General features: G+C 36.0%; 1 protein-coding gene across 1 annotated transcript in view; it reads left to right on the top strand.

Annotated features, from left to right (window-relative positions):
- NBDY (negative regulator of P-body association) overlaps window positions 1-2,561 on the top strand; it is a 22,338-nt gene extending 19,777 nt beyond the window's left edge. The window contains exon 3 of the transcript XR_003547161.1: window positions 2,502-2,561. The gene's annotated coding sequence lies outside the window, so the exon portion shown is untranslated. The remainder of the gene's footprint in view (window positions 1-2,501) is intronic.
- Window positions 2,562-20,435: the final 17,874 nt, after the last annotated feature.

Below are 20,435 nucleotides of genomic sequence, written 5' to 3'. Positions count from 1 at the left end.
TTTCTTAGTTTTTGAACTCTTATTTCTGTGTGTCTGTATATAATTTTTCTTGTATAGCACTCCCTTCAGACCTTTTTGGAGAGCTGATCTGGTGTTGGTAAATTCTTTCAGGTTTTGTTTATCTGAAAATGTTCTTGTCTTTTCTTCCCATGTGAAAGATAATCTTAATAGGTATAGTATTCTTGGTTGAAATAGTTTTTCCCTTAACACTTTGAATATATTTTCTCATTCTTTCCTTGCTTGCATTGTTTCCAATGAGAGGTCTTCTTTTAGCCTGATGGGATATCCTGTATAGGTAACTTGACATTTCTCTTTTGCTATTCTTAGTATCTTGTCTTTGTCTGTGGTTTTGGTCAATTTGGCTATAATATGTCTTGGAGAAGATCTTGGATTGATTCTTTTTGGGTTCCTTTGTATTTCTTGGGACTGGATCTTTGAGTACCTCTTTATGTTTGAAAAATTTTCTTCCAAAATTTCATGGAATATATTATCAATGCCCTGTATGAATCTCTTCACCTTCTGGGATACCAGTTATCCAGATGTTTGGACATTTGATGTTATCTAGCATTTCTCATAAATTATTCTCATTTTCTGTGCAATTTTCTCAGTCTTCATGGTGGATTTTTCTAGCTCAGCGATTGTATCTTCTGCACCTGAGACTCAATTTTCTGTATGATCTAGTCTGCTTTTAATACTTTCAAGGGAGGTTTTGACTTCCTGTATTATAGCCTTCATCTCTAACAGGTCCATTTGATTATTTTTTTTAAGAATCATTTATTTAATTTGATTTGTTCATTCATTTATTTTAATTTGACCAGAGAGAGACACACACACATACAGACAGAGAGAGGGAAAGTGAGAAAGCAAGCCACCAGGTTCAGGACTCAAAGTGTCGTCGGCCATGAAGGAGTGTCCAGCACCTTAACCACCACACCACCTGCTTGTCCCTCATTTGATTATTTTTTAACGTGCGTATTTCCTCTTTCAGATCTTGCAAGAATTTCCTCACCTCCTAGAACTCGTCAGCTCCTTTCTCCTTCCTTTTCTGTAGTACATTGTCTTTCTTCTTTTTCATCTCCGTTAGCTTTTTCATAATGAATGTTCTAAATTTTTTATCTGACTTTCCCATGAATTTCATTGTACTGTCTTAGGATGAAGAGGAGTTATTCTTTTTGATTGAAAGAGAGGTATTTTCTTGCTTTCCCATATTTCTTGTGACCTTGCAGTGATTTCTGGTCATCTGATAGATGGTACATTTCTTCCTAATATCTAGAAGTTCAATCTGAGTATTCAGAGGCGTGCAAGAGGAGATGATCTGAAATGTCTCTCATGTATTTTTCACCTTTTTTTGCACCAGATTTTGTGGGAATTTAAGAATATTCTCACCCTAATTTTATTCAGATATTTGGATCCTGTTCACTTGGACCTGTCTAGACACTCAGTGTATGGAGGCCACCAGGAATGGTTCTGGACAGAGAAGTCTTAGCAGAAAAAAATCATTTTTAGTCAATAAAAGCAATATTTCACAGCTCAAGTTCAGTAGCCATCTCAGCTCAATCTTCTTTTTCACAGTAATAATTTTAGGACTATAAATTTTCCTCTAGCACTTCAGAACAATTTCACAGGTTTTTATATGTAGTTTTTTTTAATCATTTAATATTTATTATTTACTAGTTTCTCTTATGATTTTTTCCTTGATGTATGAGTTGTTTTGTTTTATTTTGAAGCATATGAACCTGCCTTTTTAAGTTATTTTACAAAATTATTAGTTGTAAACTTTGTCTTATTTTCTGCTTTAAATTTTTTTAATCTTGTAATAGAACAAAATTATACATCGGCTACTCATCCCAATGTAGTTTCACAGTATACATTTTGTTAAGTTAAATATTGAAACAGTATTTTTTTTGAATACTGTGTTGTGTTCTCAGCATAGAAAAAAATGTGATTATGGTATTCACTGATGGATTTATTTTTTATTTTTATATTTTTGCTCTTGAACTTTTCATTTTGATTTAATTTCATATTTGAAAACTGTGAGAATATTACAAAGAACTCCCATGATACCTTTTACTCAGATTCATCAATTAACATTTTACTACATTTGCTCCAGTATTCTTTTTCTCTCTCCCTTTTTCCCTTCCTGTTGCTCTCTATCTCTCTTCTATTTCATAATATTGTGTGGATATCATGCCCCTTTACCTCTTAATACTTGGTGTATAGTTCCTCAAAATGATGACTTCTACATAACCTTGATATATATGTCAAAATAAAGAAATTTGATATTGTTCTGACATTATTATATCATTGTTACATATGCCATGTCATATTATAGTTTCACCAATTGTCTCAATGTCATTTATAGATTTTTTTTGTTTTTATAACTAAAGTTCAAATCAGGATGATGCATTGCATTTAATTGTCATGTCTCTTCAGACTTTAATCTGAAGCAATTCTTCAAATTTTTTCTTTCTTTTCATGGCATTACTTTTTTAAAAATATAGGACAAGGGGACCAGCAGATGGCATAATGGTTACGTCACTGGATTCCCATGTGGTTGGGACCACGGTTTGAGGCCCAGACCCAACGGCTTAAGTCTCAGGCCAGGCATGTGTGCGAGCATCCCCAAGATCCCAAGAGGAGACTGGCAGAGAAGGGATTGTGGTGTGACCATCCCCCATGGAGGTGATTTCTCATTTTCTGTATCTCTGTCTCTCTCTGTCTCTCTGTCGAGCACACACACTGTATAGCAAAAATCTACCTTAAAATAAATTTAAATAAATATATAAGAATTATTTTATAGAGTGTCTTTAAGTTTGCATGCCATGTCCTTGTTATTATATTTAGATTATGCATGTTGCCAGGAATACCAGAGGTAATGTTGTGTTCTCAAAGCATTGCATCATTCTCATTTGATCTCCTTAGAAGTAATACTAACTTTGATTATTTGCTTAAGATGGTGCACGCTGGGGTTGGGAAATGGCACAGTGGTTAAGGGTTCTGGACTCCTACGTGGCTGACCGCAGTTCGAGTAATGGACCTGGTGGTTTGCTTTCTGACTCCTCCTCCCCCTTGTTCTCTTCCTCTCTTGTCAAATTTAAATGAATGAATGAATAAATAAAGTTAAATTAAAAATATTATAATTCTTAAAAAAAGATGGTGGGTGTTTTGCTAGGTTAATGGCTTTGAAGTTACCGTTTTCCCTGTTGTTTTTAATAATTTTGCTGTGGAATGCATCAAGACTGTATAAATATCCTCCTCTCTGTCAACTATTATCTACTAGCTTGAACATTTTGATTGAGTCAGTTATTGCTGTCATAACTGTAAAATAGTGATTTTTCAAACTCCATTGATAATTTTTACCACATCTATTGTTTAACGACTTCAGACAAGAGCTTTTTTCTTTATTGTTTATTAGTTTGGATTCATAGATTTTTATTTTATTCCATAAATACCTTGTTTCTCATTTATGTTAATGCTCCAGTTTTCCCAGATATAGCCAGTGACTGCCCATTCAAGTTGACTCCTCTGTTCCTTTGACATGTCCCATCATTCTTAACACATATTTAGATTTGTATTAACATTTCTTTTTTTTACTTCCTTATTTTCAGGCTTATCTTGTATTTCCTGCCCCATTGACCATTTCTCTATGAAAATTTGGTAATCTTCTTTTTCTTTTTTTTTTTAGAATTATTTATTTAATTCTATATATTATTATTCCTCAGTTTGATGAGAGAGAGACAAAAGGAGAGAGAGAGAATTAGAAAGCAAGCCTCCAGGTCTGGTACTCAAACCTTAGTCCAGTGTCTTAACCACCATGCCACTTGCTGATTCTGATCTTTAGAACTTTTAATGGGGGATGATATTTAGAAATTGAGGTGTGGGTATATAGTATTTTTTAGCCTTACATCATGTTATTATTGGCCATATAATTGTACTAAATATTAACATTTTTATATGATACTCATTTAGTATTCAAAACTTGTTTTATATACTAGGAAACATGATCAATTTAGTGTTTCATGTGTGCCTGAAAAATTTTTCATATTCTAATTCATCATTTGTATTATTTAAATCTTTCATATCTCTACTAAGTTTTCTGTTTGCTAGATCTATCAGTTACCAAGAGGAGTAGATTTAAAGTCTCCCACTGTGAATGTGGATTCGTCAAATTCTTGTAGTGTTTCTTTTGCTATGTATAATTGAGGTTTTATTATTATGTATACACAAGTCCAGAATAGATACATTTTTTTTGAAGAGCTTTTTGCTATAGGGCACGTGCGCTCACCTGAGAGACAGAGAGAGACAGAGAGACAGAAAGCAAGAAATCACCCTTCAGGGTGGATGGCCACACTGCAATCCCTTCTCTTCTATTCTCCTCTCAGGATCTTGGGCATGCACGCATATGTGCCTGGCTTGAGTTTAAGCCACTGGGTCCTGGACTCAAACTACAGTCAACTACATGGGAGTCCAGTGACGTAGCCATTATGCTATCTGCTGGTCCCCTGAATAGATAACATCTTTTATCATTTTAGCGATTCTCTTATCTTTTTGCATTTCGAATCTCTTCAATTAAAATAACTATACCACCTTGCTTTTGTTTGGATAATATTCCTTTTTCCACTCTTTCATTTTTCATAGGATGTTCTGCCAAAAAGGTGAATGCATTGATTTATTTCTGAGTTTATCAGTATAATTCATAATTAGGATTAAGAATAAGCTTTATATAGGCAAACATTATTTTTCTGTATTGGTTTTTTATTTTATAAAATTTTCAGCCCCAAGGAAAAGCTAAAAGATATCATTCATATAGATAACTCAGTTGTTTACACTTTGCTATGCATTGTTTATCTCCCTTTCTAAATACACACACACACACACACACACACACACACACACACGGAAAACACACACTTTTTTTTTACTTAACCATTTGGAAATAACTTGAAAATACTTTGATACTTCTTTAGCCCCCAAACACTTCATCATATGTCTATTAAGGATAAGACAGTTAGGGGCCAATAATGGTGTAGCATTTAAGGTGTTGAACTCCCACGTGACTGACAAGTCCCCAACCTAGTGGCTTAAAAATCACACTTGGCACATGTGTGTGCATGCCCAAAATCCCAGGAGGAGAATGGAAGAGAAGGGATTGCTTTCTGGCCATCCCCCCTGGGGGATGATTTCTCTCTTTCCAACTTTCTGTCTCTTTCTCTCTCTAATGAGTGTACTCACCCTTTGGAGAAACCTTAAAAAAATAAGGTAATTAACATACTTAACATTCTGATATCTAATAAATAGTCCATATTACATTTCTCCAATTTTCCTAACAATATGTTTCATAGCTGTTTATTTGTTTTGATCCAGGATCTAGTCAAAGGTCATTGATTGTATTTAGTTGTCATACACCTTTAGTCTTTTCAAATCGAGAATAGCACTCTCTCATCTTTTTCATTGGCATTTCTGATTAATCCAAAAAGTTGTATGTATATGTTCCACAATATGTACTTGTCTGATTGATTTCCTATGATTAATTTAAGCATTTTCTACAAGAAGACTATGTAGATTATGCTCTGTCCTTATATATATATATATATATATATATGTATAGCATCACATCCGGGGGCTCCAAATGCCAGTTAATCCCAAGGGTCTTAATGATCTTTACTAATTTCATAGATTGCTATGTGGGTACTATTTACTTCCCCATCATAAAATAGTAATACATTGTGTGGTGAAGTTGCTGGACTCCCACATGACTGACTGCAGCTTGAGTCCTGGACCTGGTGGCTTAAAAATCCAGGGTACATGTATGTGCATGCCAAAAAACCCAAGAGGAGAATGGAAAAGAAGGGATTGAGGGGTGGTCATCCCTCTGGGGAGTGATTTTTCACTTTCCCTCTCTCTGTCCCTGGTGAGCACACATACACTGTGGCAAAAATCTTTTAAAAATATAGTAACCACAGGCCAATCTGTGGTGTCATTCAAGTGGCTGGACTCCACTTGGCTGACTGCATGATTCAAGTCTTTGGTTCAGTGGCTTCAGAAATATTCCAGGCATGTGGGCATGGTTGCCTAAAATCCTGAAAGGAGGGAAAGATAAAAGAGAAGGGATTGTGGCATGATTGCTCCCATGGGGATGCTTTCTTACTTTCTCTGTCATATGTCATATGGTAATTTTCTTTGGACACAGTGGAATTATAGCTTATAATTAATACCATATTCCCTGTCTAGGTTACCTGTTTTCAAATGTGCCCAATGTTAAAAATAGTTCTGTGTGTCTATTCTGCCATTCTATTTTTCTTCCTCAAGAGCATTTAGTAGCTTGACTAATTGTCTCTCACAAGAACTTTTTCAGGAGCCTCATCTGCAAAGTCTCCTTGAACACCATTTTCTATGAGCTTGGTCATTTCCTTCCCTCCTGTAAAACACAGATTTTTATATACTACTCTAAATTGATCATTTTTCGGAGGCAAATATGATAGGATCAAGTTCCATTTCCTGCGGTTTGGCCCCATAGCCCAGTAGTTAAGTAGGAAGCTGTATCCCATTCGGTCAAACAGTTTGAATGTCAGTCTTGGTGGCTTGAAAAATATGCCAGCACACATGTATGTGCCCAAAGTCCTGACTGAATGGAGAATTGGAGGACAAAGGATTGTGGTGTGACCAGGCCCCTTTCGGTAGGAGTTTTTTTCTCTCTCTCTCTCGTTCTCGCTCTCTCTCTCACTGTTGTGCACACACCCATGCCCTCTAGCATAAATAAATTTGAAAGATTTCCTGTACTGATAATCGTATTCCCTGACATTTTTTTTTTATCATCTAGGTCCTTTTTCTTTCTTAGGACGTATACACCGTATTTTCTTACATGGACACTGTATTATTTTTCTATCACTACCATAAAAAGTTATCACAAATTTAGGGACCTGAAACAACAAGTTTATAATTTTATAGTTTTGTAGGTCAGAACTCTGGTAGGTCTTATTAGACTAAAGTCAAAGTGTTTGCTGGATGCATTTCTTTTGGAGGTTCAAGGGGAGAATTGTGTTCTGTTCATCTGGTTGTTGTCAGAATTTAGATCCTTGCAACTATAGGTCTGAGAACTCTCTTGCCTTGCTGGCTATTGGCTGAGGAGTTTTCCCAGTTTCTAGAGACTACCTGCATTCCTTTGTCTGTGGTCCCTTTCCTTCACCATCAAAACCAAAAATGGTAGCTTACATCTTTCTCACACTTAGAGTTTCTCTTTGTTTTGTTGTTGCTATCATGTCTCCCTCTGACTCATCTGGGGAAAGGTCCTCTGCTTTTAAGGATACATGCCATTAGAGTGCAGTCACCCAAATATTCCTAAATAATTTCCCCCATTTCAAAGTCCTTAGCTTAATCACATTGGTAAAGTTCCTTTTGCCTTATAAGGTAACATAGTCATGGATTCTGGGAATTATTGTAGGCCTCGTTGGGTAGTCATCCTTCTGCCTTCCAAAGATTCCATTATAGGAGCTAGCTATAACCAACACTTAACGTATGACCCATCAATTCTTGCATTCAACAAAAAACTGACAATAAAGAACACCTATTAAATTGAGCATCTGTTAAATTTCAAGCATTGTTTTAGGTGCCAAGTTTATAAAAATAAGGTATCTAGCTCACCTAGAGAGTCCATAAACTGATTTGGTAAGAGATTGGCACAGAGTGCTATACAAAAATATAGAGAGCATACAACCCAGACTAAAAGTGCCAGTGATGGCCATGGACTGTATGAATCAATGTCTAAACTGAGTCTTAAATGGGATTGGAAGTAATAACTCTTGGGCATGGGCTGAAGCTGATGTCCACAGATGAAATTTCTTTTTCTTCCAGGAAACTTAATTGTGCACTTAAGACACATTAACTGACTGAATCAGGTCCCTCCATATTATCTAGAATAATCTCCTTTATTTAAAGTCAACTGATGGCTAGCCAGGTGGTGTGGTGCTTATGGCAGCTGGATCTCACAGGGTGACTGCATGGTTTGAGTACCTGACCTGGCAGCTTGAAAAACATGCTGAGTGCATATGTGTGCACGTCCAAAATTTAATCTCAAGAGGATAATGGAGTAGAAGATATTGTGGAATGGCCATATCCCCTGGGGAGGATGCCTTCTCACTTTCTCTTTCTCTCTTTCTGTTTCTGTCCCTCTCCAGTGATTGCACATGCCCTGCCACAAATAAAAATACATAATAAAGTCAACTGATTATAGATAATCATCATATCTATAAAAATAACTTCAAAGCAACATGTAGATCAGTGTTTGGATAAATAACTTGAAGACTCTATCCTAGCCAAATTGACACATCAAAAGATAATCCAGAATAATAGAGATTCTACCATATTAGTTGAAATCACTGGCTGAGATAAAGAATACAAGATAAACAGATTTTCAACATTTTAGGTAAATTAGCTAGATGGAGATTCCTTACAGACAAGTGAAGGTCTCATCAGCATAAAAATGATCATTGAGGGAACCAGCAGTTAGTGTAATGGCTATGTCGCTGGACTCCCACGTAGTCGACCACGGTTCGCGTCCCGGACCCGGTGGCTTAAAACTCACGCCGGGCGTGTGTGCGTGCGTGCCCAAGATCCCGAGAGGAGAATGGAGGAGAAGGGATTGCGGCATGACCATCCCCCCTGGGGGGTGATTTCTCGCTTTCTGTCTCTAATGTCTCTCTCTGTCTGTCTGGCGAGCGCACGCGCCCTATAGTGAAAAATCTCTCAAAAAAAAATGATCATTGAAACAAGAGAAATAAATAAATTAGATCATCTGAAAGAGGGCATTTAAAGAGAAAAGTTATGAGTTGAGGAAGAAACTCTGAGAACCATGAATAATGAAGTATTGAGAAGAATGAACAGATAAAGGAGAAATAGGATGAGGAGAGAACTCAGAAGAATTTGATACCTGATTTCTTTTTTATGAGAGATTTTTGCTATAGGATGCTTACACTTGCTGGGAAGACAGATACAAAGCAAGAAATCACCCCTGGGGGGGATGACCATTCTGCAATCCCTTCTCCATTCTCTTCTTAGGATTTTGGGCATGAATGCACACGTGCAGAAGGTGAGTTTCTAGCTGCCAGGTCTGGGACTCGAACCACAGTCAACTATGTGAGAACCCAGTAATAGAACCATTATGCCATATGCTGGTCCCTTGATACCAGATTTTAAGGAAAACATAGCAAGCAACAGTGTCATGTATAGTGGAAGGGTTAGTATTGCAAATTTATCTACTAATATGTGAATTAAATTCACTGGTGAGTTTAGCATGAATGCTTTCAGTGTTGTTATGAGAGCAGAATTCAGATAGCAGTGGGTCAAAGAGAGGCTAGGAGGTGCCAAATTGAAGCTAATTGGTGTAGAACATTCATAGGAGATATTTAGATGAGAAAGAAGGATAAAAATTGGATGAATATAAAAAGTTAAGATGTTAACTGTAAAAGGATTAAGAGTCAAAGAAGCATTAAAAATAATGTCAGAAACTTACACAAGTTCTTTGAAAGTAATAAGGAAAGAGACTGAGGGCATGAGAGAAGAGATTCATGATAACTGGGAAAGAAAAGAAATAGGCTTGGCTGTTAAAGAGCGAGGTGTGATGCTAAGAGAGGAGCTTGTTATTGTTATTTTTTCTTTGAATGAGACTAAAGTCATGGTTGTCAATGTAGGTAGTATAATCCTGATAGGGTACTTGAAAGTGAAAGGTGTTTAAGATCATCATAATGATTAGAGAGTTTCCTGATATATTATGGACAGGGTCAGGATTGCTACATGTCTTGCAATATGGAGGACAACCTGCACAGAGAAGTTTTCTACATCCTGTACAACTTTTGAATATTCCACTGGATATTTGTATAGAATTTCAAAAAAATATTTATTTAATTCCATTTGCTATTATTATTATAGTTTAATTTGGCTAGACAGAGACAGAAAGGGAGAAAAGGAAATAGAGAAAATAAGTCACCAGGTCTGGGACTTGAACCACCATTGGCTATGTGGGAATCCAGCACCTTAATCAACATGCCAACTGCTGACCCCTGTATAGAATTTTTTTAAACCTTAATTATATTAATCTAGACCTTGAACAAACACCATTTTATATACAAACTAGCAACTGTTAATATACACTGACTTTTCCAGGAATGTAGCCACCATGTAAACCAAGTTAGTTTTTGTTTCATTCAGAATCTTACCAAGAATTTTCATCATTTTAGAAAATCATGTCATCATTTGTGGGACACAGAAACACTTTATTATTTCACATTGGGTAAATTTTCTCTACAAGCTAAATGATGTATAGCAATTGAATGTATAAAATAGTAATAATAAAAATAAATAAAAGAAAATAATGTCACCTATAAAAAGGATATTCTTAGGCATTTGAGATACCAGTAAATACTCTACATGTGTCAGCATTTGTAGCTGCTACATTTAGAAGCATTCTCTGTATATTTTTTGCATACTTTATTGTCTTGCGTTGTCATGTATGCATTTATGTATTAAACTACATTTTATTTTATTCAAAATTACTTTCTCTGTATTTCTCTTTCATATTATATATATTGACCTTTTGTGAAATTGAGTTTTATTTTAGTATAATATAGTATGTGATAAAATATTTAAGAAAGCGAGCCAGATTGACTAGAAAAATACTGGCTCAGAGGAAGGAGTAAATAAAAAATGCTGTTAAGTTTTAAGTAGAAATGTAGAGATTTGTGAGAATGATTTATATATTATGCTTTGTGGTAGAGGTTACCATGGCCCTAATTTCTCAAATCCAGCAAATGGATTTCAGGTATTTTTTTTTTCTCCACGTTATGAGAGAGGGAGAGAGAGAATTTTTGGCATTCTCCTTTCTCCTGAGAGGCTATTGAAATCCTTCTGCCCCAGTCTCCCAATTTGCTAGGGTTGAAGGTGTACACAACCATACCCAGAGTACTCAGATTGGCCCAGGACCTGAACTGGGGTTCCCATACAGCTTCCAGCCTCCCAAGCAGTGACACCATCTGTGTGCCACTGCTGTTGGACCAGATTTTAGATCTTATCTTGACATTGTTGTAACACTAAAAATTCTTTCTTCCCTTCCTTCCTATGACATCTTTCTTTTTAAGTTCTTCTTTTATTTATTTGCCTATTGTTTCTTACTATCTTTTTCTAAATATGCCTCCTCTTCCTGGATCCTTAAATTTGGTGGTTCCCAGGGCTGGCAGGTGGTATGTTGGTTAAGGGTGCTGAACTCCCACTCCAACTGCGGTTCGAGTCTCGGACCTGGTGGCTTGCTTTCTCACTTTCCCACTCTCTGATCAAATTAAAATAATTAAATAAATAAAGTTAAATAAAATAATTCTTAAAAAAAATTGGTGGCTCCTAAATCTTCTTGTTTCAAGTCTTACTTCTGTTTGACAGTCTCACCCACTTCCTCAAGTTACATTAAACATATATGTGCAGATGACTCCTGAATCTATTCTTTCCAGCACAAGCTTTAATGCCAGTCTTCAGACTCATATAGACAACTACCTGCTGACTCTTTCTCTGTGAATGCCTTATTGACACCTCAAACCAAACATGGCCAAAATGAACTCTTCATCACTCCACCAGCAGCACCACAGATTTCTTATTCTTTTTGATACTCATACTCCCAAGGTAAAAACTAGGACATTTTGTCTTACTTCACCCATATCTCCCCTCTATGTTTTAATCTATCACCAAGTCATAATGATTATTTTTTCAAAATATCTCATGAATTTGTCTTTTCTTTCCATTCCAAAAATTCTATCCTTATAACCTGGTTTGGACTCTTACCATTTCTCTCCCAAATGGCTAAAATAGTTTTATAACCTATCTCCTTCTCTTATCACAGCGTGTTGACTCTTGGTACTGCCTCTATAAAGACCTTGCTAAAGTGAATATATAACTTAAAAACTTTTAATGGCTTCCTGCTTTTTAAGATAAAGTCTTAACATGGCCTTAACCTCTGTGATAGGCTTTGTAAGCCTTGTCTATAACAATTATTCCTACACTCCTATCCCAACTCCTTTCTTATGTTGTATGTGCCACTAGGATTTTTCTTGAACATACTGTTATTTAATGCCCAATTCTATGTAGATTTTACTCCCTCTAACATCTTTATGACCCTTGTCTACCTCATGAACTTTATTCTTTTAAATTCTGCTCATTAGTTGATCCAACTTTTTGGCCTGTTGGTTAAGGCAATTGGATACCATATGGCTGATGGCATGCTTCAAGAACTGGACCAAAAAGCTTGAGAAACACACCTGGATACATGTGCGTATGTGCCCAGATTCCAGAAAGGAGGGAGAGATGGAGAAGGGATATTGATGTAATCATTCCCCCATGGCATGTACTTTCTCCTCTCCCTCTCTGTCTCTCTCTAGTGAGTGCATGTGCCCTCTAGCAATAAATAAATAAATAAAAATAAAAACGTGCTCATTTGTCATAGCTTCAGGAAACTTTACCCTCATTCACTTTCCTCTGTCTCTAGAATTAATTCAATACTTCTTTGGTATTTTTGTGTCTGGTATAGTTTATCAGATGGGGGAACTGGGCTGTGTAGTATTTCAAATACTCTCTCCTTTGAGTCCAGGCCTCTAAGGTGAGAGACTAGCCCTGAGGTGGAAATGAAGCCACAAAAAAGACAAAAATAAAAAAATAAATTTTTGATAGAAAAGTGAAGATTTTAACAGAAAAAAATGCACCTTATACCAGAAAGGCAATTGATGGACAACTGTCTGAGGACAATTGCTCTGAGAAAGGGGTTAGGTGTTACTTTTATTGTTCAGTCTTGTTGTGAATATTTAAAGGAGAGGTCTGTCACAGTAATAGGTTCTTTTGGTTTTGAGGGCTTTGGTTGCACCTGCGTACTTCTTATCAGTAAGGGAATTTTACTACTTAATTAGGGAAGTCACTATGTATGCTTAGTGTGGACTTTGAAGGTATGAACATGTGCATAGGGACACTTTTTAAAATTTTTTATTTCATGTTCTTTTATACATTCAACCACGTTATTTAGCTTACAGAGTGAATATTCCAACATGTACATTTCTCCCTAGTCCAGTTGATAATACTATAAAATTATCTTCCAACAGATAATACCACATTTCTATGTCCCATTAACGCTTTGCCTCTCTATTTTTCTTCAAATGTCCTTCCTCAGATTCTACTGTTTCACCCACACTATGTCTGATATTCACATCCATTTACTGTGTTTCTATATTGTTTAGTCATTCAGTTTCAGTCATAGAGTACGGACACTTGGTATATATTAAGTGGGGACATACAATGTCTCTTCTTCATAGCCTGGCTTGCCTTACTCAGCAGTAAATCTTCCATATTCATCCACATTCTGTCAAACTGCAGGGTCTTGTTGATTTTCCACGGCTGAATAGTATTCCATAGAGTACATGTGCCACAGTTTTTCAATCCATTCATCTGTTCGTGGGCATTTGGGCAGGTTCCATGTCTTAGCAATTGTGAATAATGTTGCAGTAAACATCAATGTGCAGGCACTTTTCAGATTAAGAATTTTTCTGTCCTTTTGGTAGATATCAAGGAGTGGGATTGCTGGATCATATGGTAGTTCTATATGTAGATTTTTGAGGAATCTCCAAATTGTTCTGCACAGTGACTGGACCAATTTACATTCCCACCAGCAGTGTAAGAGAGCTCCCCTTTCACCACAGCCCTGGCAGCACTTATAAATTTTTGTTTTTTTTAATCTTAGTCATTCTGACTGAGGTTAGGTGGTATCTCATGGTTGTTTTGATCTGCATTTCCCTTACAATGAGGGATGTTGAGCATTTTTCATATGTATTTTGGATATTCAAGTGCCATCCTTAGAGAGTGGATTTTTCAACTCATTCTCCTATCTTTTAATAGGTTTTACGATATTTTTTCAGAACAGCTGCTTGAGTTTCTTGTGTATTCTGGTTATCAGTCCCTTATCTGACACATAGTTTACAAAAATCATTTCCCATTCTGAGCATTGTCCATTCACACTAATTACCATGTCTTTTGCCATGCAGAAACTTTTTAGTCTGATGTAATCCCACCTGTCTCTTTGGGGGATTATTGACTCTGCTTTGGGGGTTTTATTTAAGAAGTCCTTGCCTACTCCAATATCTCCCAGAGTTTCCCCAGTGTTTTCCAAGAGAGGTTTTATAGTTTGAGGTCTTAGGTTTAGATCCTTAATCCACCTTGAGTTGATTTGTCAATGGTGAGAGGAAGGGGTTCAAATTCATCTTTCTGCAGGTGGAAATCTAGTTTGTACAGCACTATTTGCTGAAGAGATTTTCCTTTTCCCATTGGATTGACTGGTACGCATTGTTAAAAATCAGTTGACTGTATGTTTAGGAATTTATTTCTGAGGACTCTATTCTGTTCCACTGGTCCACTTGTCTGTTTCTGTGCCAGTACCATTCTGTTTTGATTACCACAGCTTTGTAGTATATTTTTTGGGTCAGGGAGTGAGAAGCTGCCTACTCTATTCTTCTTGTGGAGGATTGCTTTGGCAACATGGGGTCTTTTAGGATTCCAGACAAATTTTATGATTGTCTTTTCTAGATCAGTGAAGAATGTGTCTGGTATTTTGATTGGAATTACATTAAATATGAAAATTAATTTGGTAGAATTGCCATTTTTTTATATTAATTTTTCAATCCAGGAACATGAGATGTCCTTCCACTTTTTTGTGTCATTTTCAATTTCTTTTTTTAGTTTCTCATAGTTTTCCTTGTGGAGGTCTTTAACTTCTTTGGTTAGATTTATTCCTATGTATCTTAAACTTTTTGTGGCTATGGTAAATGGAATTACTTTTTTCAGTTCTCTCAGTCTTCCTGTTGTTTGTATATAGAAATGCTATAGATTTCCATATGTTGATTTTATATCCTGCAACTTTACTGTATTCATGTATTACCTCCAGTACTTTTTTTATGGAAACCATTGGGTGTTCTATGTATAAAATCATGTCATCTGCAAATCTAGAGAGTTTCACTTCTTCTTTTCTTATTTGAATGCCTTTTATTTTTTCCTGTTTTCTGATTGCATTGGCGATACTTCCAGTACTATATTGAAAAAGGAGTGGAGAAAATGGGCATCCTTGTCTTGTACCCATTTTTAGTGGAAAAGCTTTCAGCTTTTCTCCATTGAGGATTATATTCACTCTGGGTTTTTCATAGATAGCTTTTATTGTGTTGAGAAATGACCCTTCTGTGCTAATATTGCTGAGAGTCTTGATCATGAAGGAGTGTTTTATCTTAAGAAATGCTTTTTCTGCATCAATTGATATGATCATATGGTTTTTATCTTTTTTCTTGTTAATGTGTTGTATTACATTTATGGTTTTGCATATGTTGAACCAACCTTGCATTGCTGGAATAAAGCCTATCTGATCTTTTACATACATTGTTGCATATGATTTGCTAGTATCTTGTTGAGAATTTTTACGTCTATATTCATCAAAGGTATTCGTCTATAGTTTTCCTTCCTTGTCCTGATAATCTTCCTTATCTGTTTTAAGGATGATATCTGTTTTAAGGGTGATAGAGGCTTCATAGAATGAATTAGGGAGAGATTCACCCTTTTGGATCTTTAGAAATAACTTGAGCAGAATGGGGGTTAACTGTTCTTTGACAGTTTTGTAGAATTCATAGGTGAAGCCATCAGGGCCAGGGCCTTTCTTTGTTGGGAGGTTAATTATTACTGATTCAGTCTCCTGGCTTGTTATGGTCCTATTCAGAGTTTCTATATCCTCCTGTCTCAATCTTGGTAGATTATATGTGTCTAGGAATTTGTCCATCTCATCCAGATTGTCTTGTTTCTTGGTATATAGTTGTTCATAGTATCGTCTAATGATGTTTTGTATGTCTACCATGTCTGTTGTTATATTGTCTGCTTCATTGCGGATTTGATTCACCTGGTTCCTTTCTCTCTTCTTCTTAATAAGTCTCGATATTGTTGTGTTGATTTTGTTTATCTTTTCAAGGAACCAGCTTTTACTTTCATTTCATTTCTTTTCTTTTCTTGGAGAGATTTTTGCTATAGGGCACGTGCGCTTGCCAGAAAGACAGAGAGAGATAGAGAGACAGAAAGTGAGAAATCACCCCCCAGGAGGGATGGCCAAGCCACAATCCCTTCTCCTCCATTCTCCTCTCGGGATCTTGAACATGAACACACACACGTCCTGTGTGAGTTTAAGCCACTGGATCCGGGACTCAAACCGCCGTCGACTACATGGGAGTCCAGCGACATAGCCATTAAGCTAACTGCTGGTCCCACTTTCATTTATTTTCTGTATAGTTTGTTTATTTTCTATTTCATTTATTTTTGCTTGTATCTTTATTATTTCCTTTTTTCCTGGAGTTTTTTCTGTTGCTTTTCCAGTTCTCTGAGGCACGATGTTAGGTGATCCATTTACCTTCTTCCTGTCTTCCTCTTATGTGTGCTAATTGCTATGAACTTCCCTCTTATGAGTGCTTTAGCAGTGTCCCAAAGATTATGGAAACTTGTGTGCTCATTGTCATTGACTTCCATGAATCTTGTGATTTCAGTCTTGATTTCTTTAGTAGTTGTGAAGTCATTGAAGAGTAGGTTATTTAGTTTCCATTTATTTTAGTATTTTTGAGGATTTCTCTTGAAATTAAAAATTAATTTTAATTCCATCATGGTTGGAGAAGAGGCTTGGTATAATTTCTGTATTTTTGAAACTGTAGAGTCTTCCCTTGTGCCCTATCATGTGGTTGATCTTCGAAAAGGTTCCATGTGGGAGTGAGAAAAAAGTGTATCTCATAGTTTTGGGTTGGAAAGTTCTAAGATGTCTGTTAAATACATTTTATTTATGGTATCATTTAGATCCTCTCTCTCTTTACCTATATTTTGTCTATAGAGACATTTTTGCTCGTCTCAGTGTATTTTCTTGGAAAGTATTGGAGAATTACTGTGTGCCTATGCAGAATTGTAGAAGGGATGATGGCAACCTCCTCTAGGTCCTTTAACAACATTTTAACCAATAAAAGTAGATAATTTCTCTCTTTTTTTATAATTATTTAATTTTATTTATTCACTCATTTATTTTAACTTGACCAGAGAGAGGCAGAGAGAGTGAGAGAGAAAGTGAGAAAGCAAGCCACCAGGTCCAGGACTTGAACCGTGGTCAGCCACATGGGAGTGTCCAGCACCTTAGCCACCATGCCACCTGCTGGTCCCGATAACTTCTCTCTTGACACCAGCTGCAATCTCTGCTAACAGTAATTGATGTGTCAGATATCCCCTTTTTTGGCATATTGGAACTTTCTGCCCATAAATATCTAATTATAACAGTATTTGTCTATTGTACATAACAAATACCGATTTGGTAGATGCATGTTGAATTATCAATATAACATCCTTCCATCTGGTTGATTAGGAATATGAAATAGAAGTAAAATGCACACAAGAAGTTTTTGTTTCTTTTTAAAAAATTTTTAGAGGGTGCATGCACTCATTGGAGAGAGAGAGAAAAAGAGAAAGAGAAAGTGAGGAAGCACCCTCTATGGCACATGGTCATGCTGCAGTCTCCTCTCATTTGTGTTTCTCCCTCTCTTTGGGATTTTGGGCATTTATGCATTCATGACTGGCATGCTTTTCAAGCCACCGGGTCTGGGAGTTGAACCACATTATTGGCCATGTGGGATCCAGCTACCTTAACCAACAGACCACTGGATGACGTATTTGTTTCTTCATTTTTGCTTTTTTCAATGCAGTGTAATTCATAATAAACTACATAACTCTTAATTGTATAGGTCAGTGAATTTGTACATGTATTTATTTATGTGTATAAATATATAATGTAATCAACTCTTAGATCAAAATGTAGAGCTTTTCTAATATCCCAGATGGCTCATTTGTGCCTTTACAAGTCAATATTCACAAAAGGTAACTGTAGTTCTAACTTCTACATTGTTAATTTTGCTTGTTCTTAAACTTCATGTAAATGGAATCAGAGATTATGGTCTTTTGTTTGACAGATTTTTACATGAAGCCTTATAAGAATTCTGTGGAACCCAAATGATCTCTGAAGAAACAGATGTGGAAACAACTCAGGAGGGGATACTCCAAGAGTTAAGGCTTCCACAACTCTTGAATCATAAAATTAAGAAAGTCTTTGAGAATTTGGATGAGTGAAATGAAAAAGAATGTGGCAAATACATTTTCTACTGCAAGGTAAAATGAAATATACAGAATTTTGCAGAAACCGTAGAGGAAGAAATCTTAAAAAAGTTACAGGACTAGCAGTTGAGGTGGTGGTTAAGGCACTGGACTGCTGCGTAGCTGACCACAGTTCAAGTCCCAGGTCTGGCAGCATGTATTCTTTTTCTCTCTCTTTTTCTCTGGTCAGTGCACAAGCCCTATAGCAAATTAAATAATAATAAGTAAAACTAAGTAAATAATAATTTTTTTAATTTTAAATTTATTTACTTTCATTCACTCAATGAACATCATCACATTATACAAAATGCAATTTCCCATCCAGAATATACCGTATAGTGGCTTAATCATACATGTTATCATCAACAATTTTTCATTTCTTGTTTCTTATATATTTTTCTTTTTCTTTTTTTTTAAATTTCCTAATTCTTTTTTTTTTTGGGGGGGGTTTGCTATAGGGCGCATGCGCTCGCCAGAAAGACAGAGACAGACAGAGAGATAGAAAGCGAGAAATCACCCCCCAGGGGGGATGGCCACATCTCAATCCCTTCTCCTCCATTCTCCTCTCGGGATCTTGGGCACGCATGCATACATGCCCAGCCTGAGTTTAAGCCAATGGGTCCGGGACTTGAACCACGGTCGACTACATGAGAGTCCAGCGACATAGACATTATGCTATCTGCTGGTCCCTGATTTCCTAATTCTCACCCACTGTCATTTCCCATCCTCTTCCCACATTGTCTCTGGTATCTATAGTTGCTTTCCATTCCTCTTGTTTCTCACATTATATTGATTCACAAAGTATCTTATCTAATTATTTCAATAGAAAGTTCAGCTGATACTTATTTGTGAACATTTGTCTGACTGTAGGCATGAAACTCATTGAATAGAATGGATGTACTAAAAAGGAGCACCTTGCTGATGTTATATAGGTTACTGTGGACATTAAATAGGTATTTATAAATATATTTTTTAATTTCTAGAAATTAAAAAAAGATCAAGCTACTATCCTTAGCTTTAATAAATCAAAATTTAAAAATGTTCAAAGAAATTTACTTAAGACTTAAAGTCAGGACATAGGTTCAGATTCTGTTCAAATAGTAGATATATGAACCTATCGACAGCTTAAGAGAAGACAAAATTCCTTAAATCTGGAAAACAAAGCATAGAAGAAAATCAGCAATGTTTTAGTAAAAAGTCATAAAATTCTATTTCACCAGTTCAGTCTATGTACTGTTGTGGTCCAGTCTTTCCGTTTAAATTCTGTAAGATAACATTTAACTCCAGACATTTTTTTAGTTGTTTTTGAACTCTTACTTCTGTGTGTCTATATTTAGTTTTCCTGGTATAGCACTCCATTCAGAACTTCTTGGAGAATTGGTCTGGTGTCCGTAAATTCTTTCAGTTTTTTTCTTTTTTTTTAATCTTTTTAATCTGACAATGTTTTTGTCTTTTCTTCCCATATGAAAAATGATCTTGCCAGGTATAGTATTCTTAGTTGAAATTGTTTTCCCCTTAACACTTTGAATATATTTTCCCATTCTTTCCTTGATCACATTGTTTCCTATGAGGTCTGCTGTTAGGCTGATGGGATGTCCTTTTTAGGTAACTTGATGTTTCTCTCTTGCCAATCTTAATATTTTGTCTTTGTCTCTGGTTTTGGTCAATCTGGCTATAATGTGCCTTGGAGAAGATCTTCTTGGGTTGATTCTATTTGGATTCCTTTGTATTTCTTGGGTCTAGATCTTTGAATGCCTCTCTAGGTTTAGAAAGTTTTCTTCCAGGATTTCATGGAATAGATTATCAATATTCTTATTAGTCTCTTCACCTACTGGGATACTAATTATCTAGATGTTTGGACATTTAATGGTAGCTAGTATTTCTTATATATTATTCTCATTTTGGGGGTTATTTTCTCAGTCTTCATACTGAATTTTCTAGGGCAGAGATTTTGTCTTCTACATCTGAGATTAAATCTTCTGTATGATCTAATCGGCTTTTAATAACATTCTACTATAGTCTTCATCTCTAACAGTTCTGTTTGGTTCTTTTTTTTTTAAAAAAAAGAATTATTTATTTTAACTTTATTATTATTATCATTATTATTTTCCAGTTTGATCAGAGAGAGACAGAGAGAGAGAGAGAGAGAGGAGAAGTGAGAAAGCAAGCCACCAGGTCCGAGACTTGAACCATGGTCGGCCATGTGGGAGTCCAGC

The sequence above is a fragment of the Tupaia chinensis genome, unplaced genomic scaffold (genome assembly GCF_000334495.1).
Source record: "Tupaia chinensis unplaced genomic scaffold, TupChi_1.0 Scaffold143612_1, whole genome shotgun sequence".
Classification (NCBI taxonomy): domain Eukaryota; kingdom Metazoa; phylum Chordata; class Mammalia; order Scandentia; family Tupaiidae; genus Tupaia; species Tupaia belangeri.
This window is presented reverse-complemented; position numbering and strand designations above follow the sequence as displayed.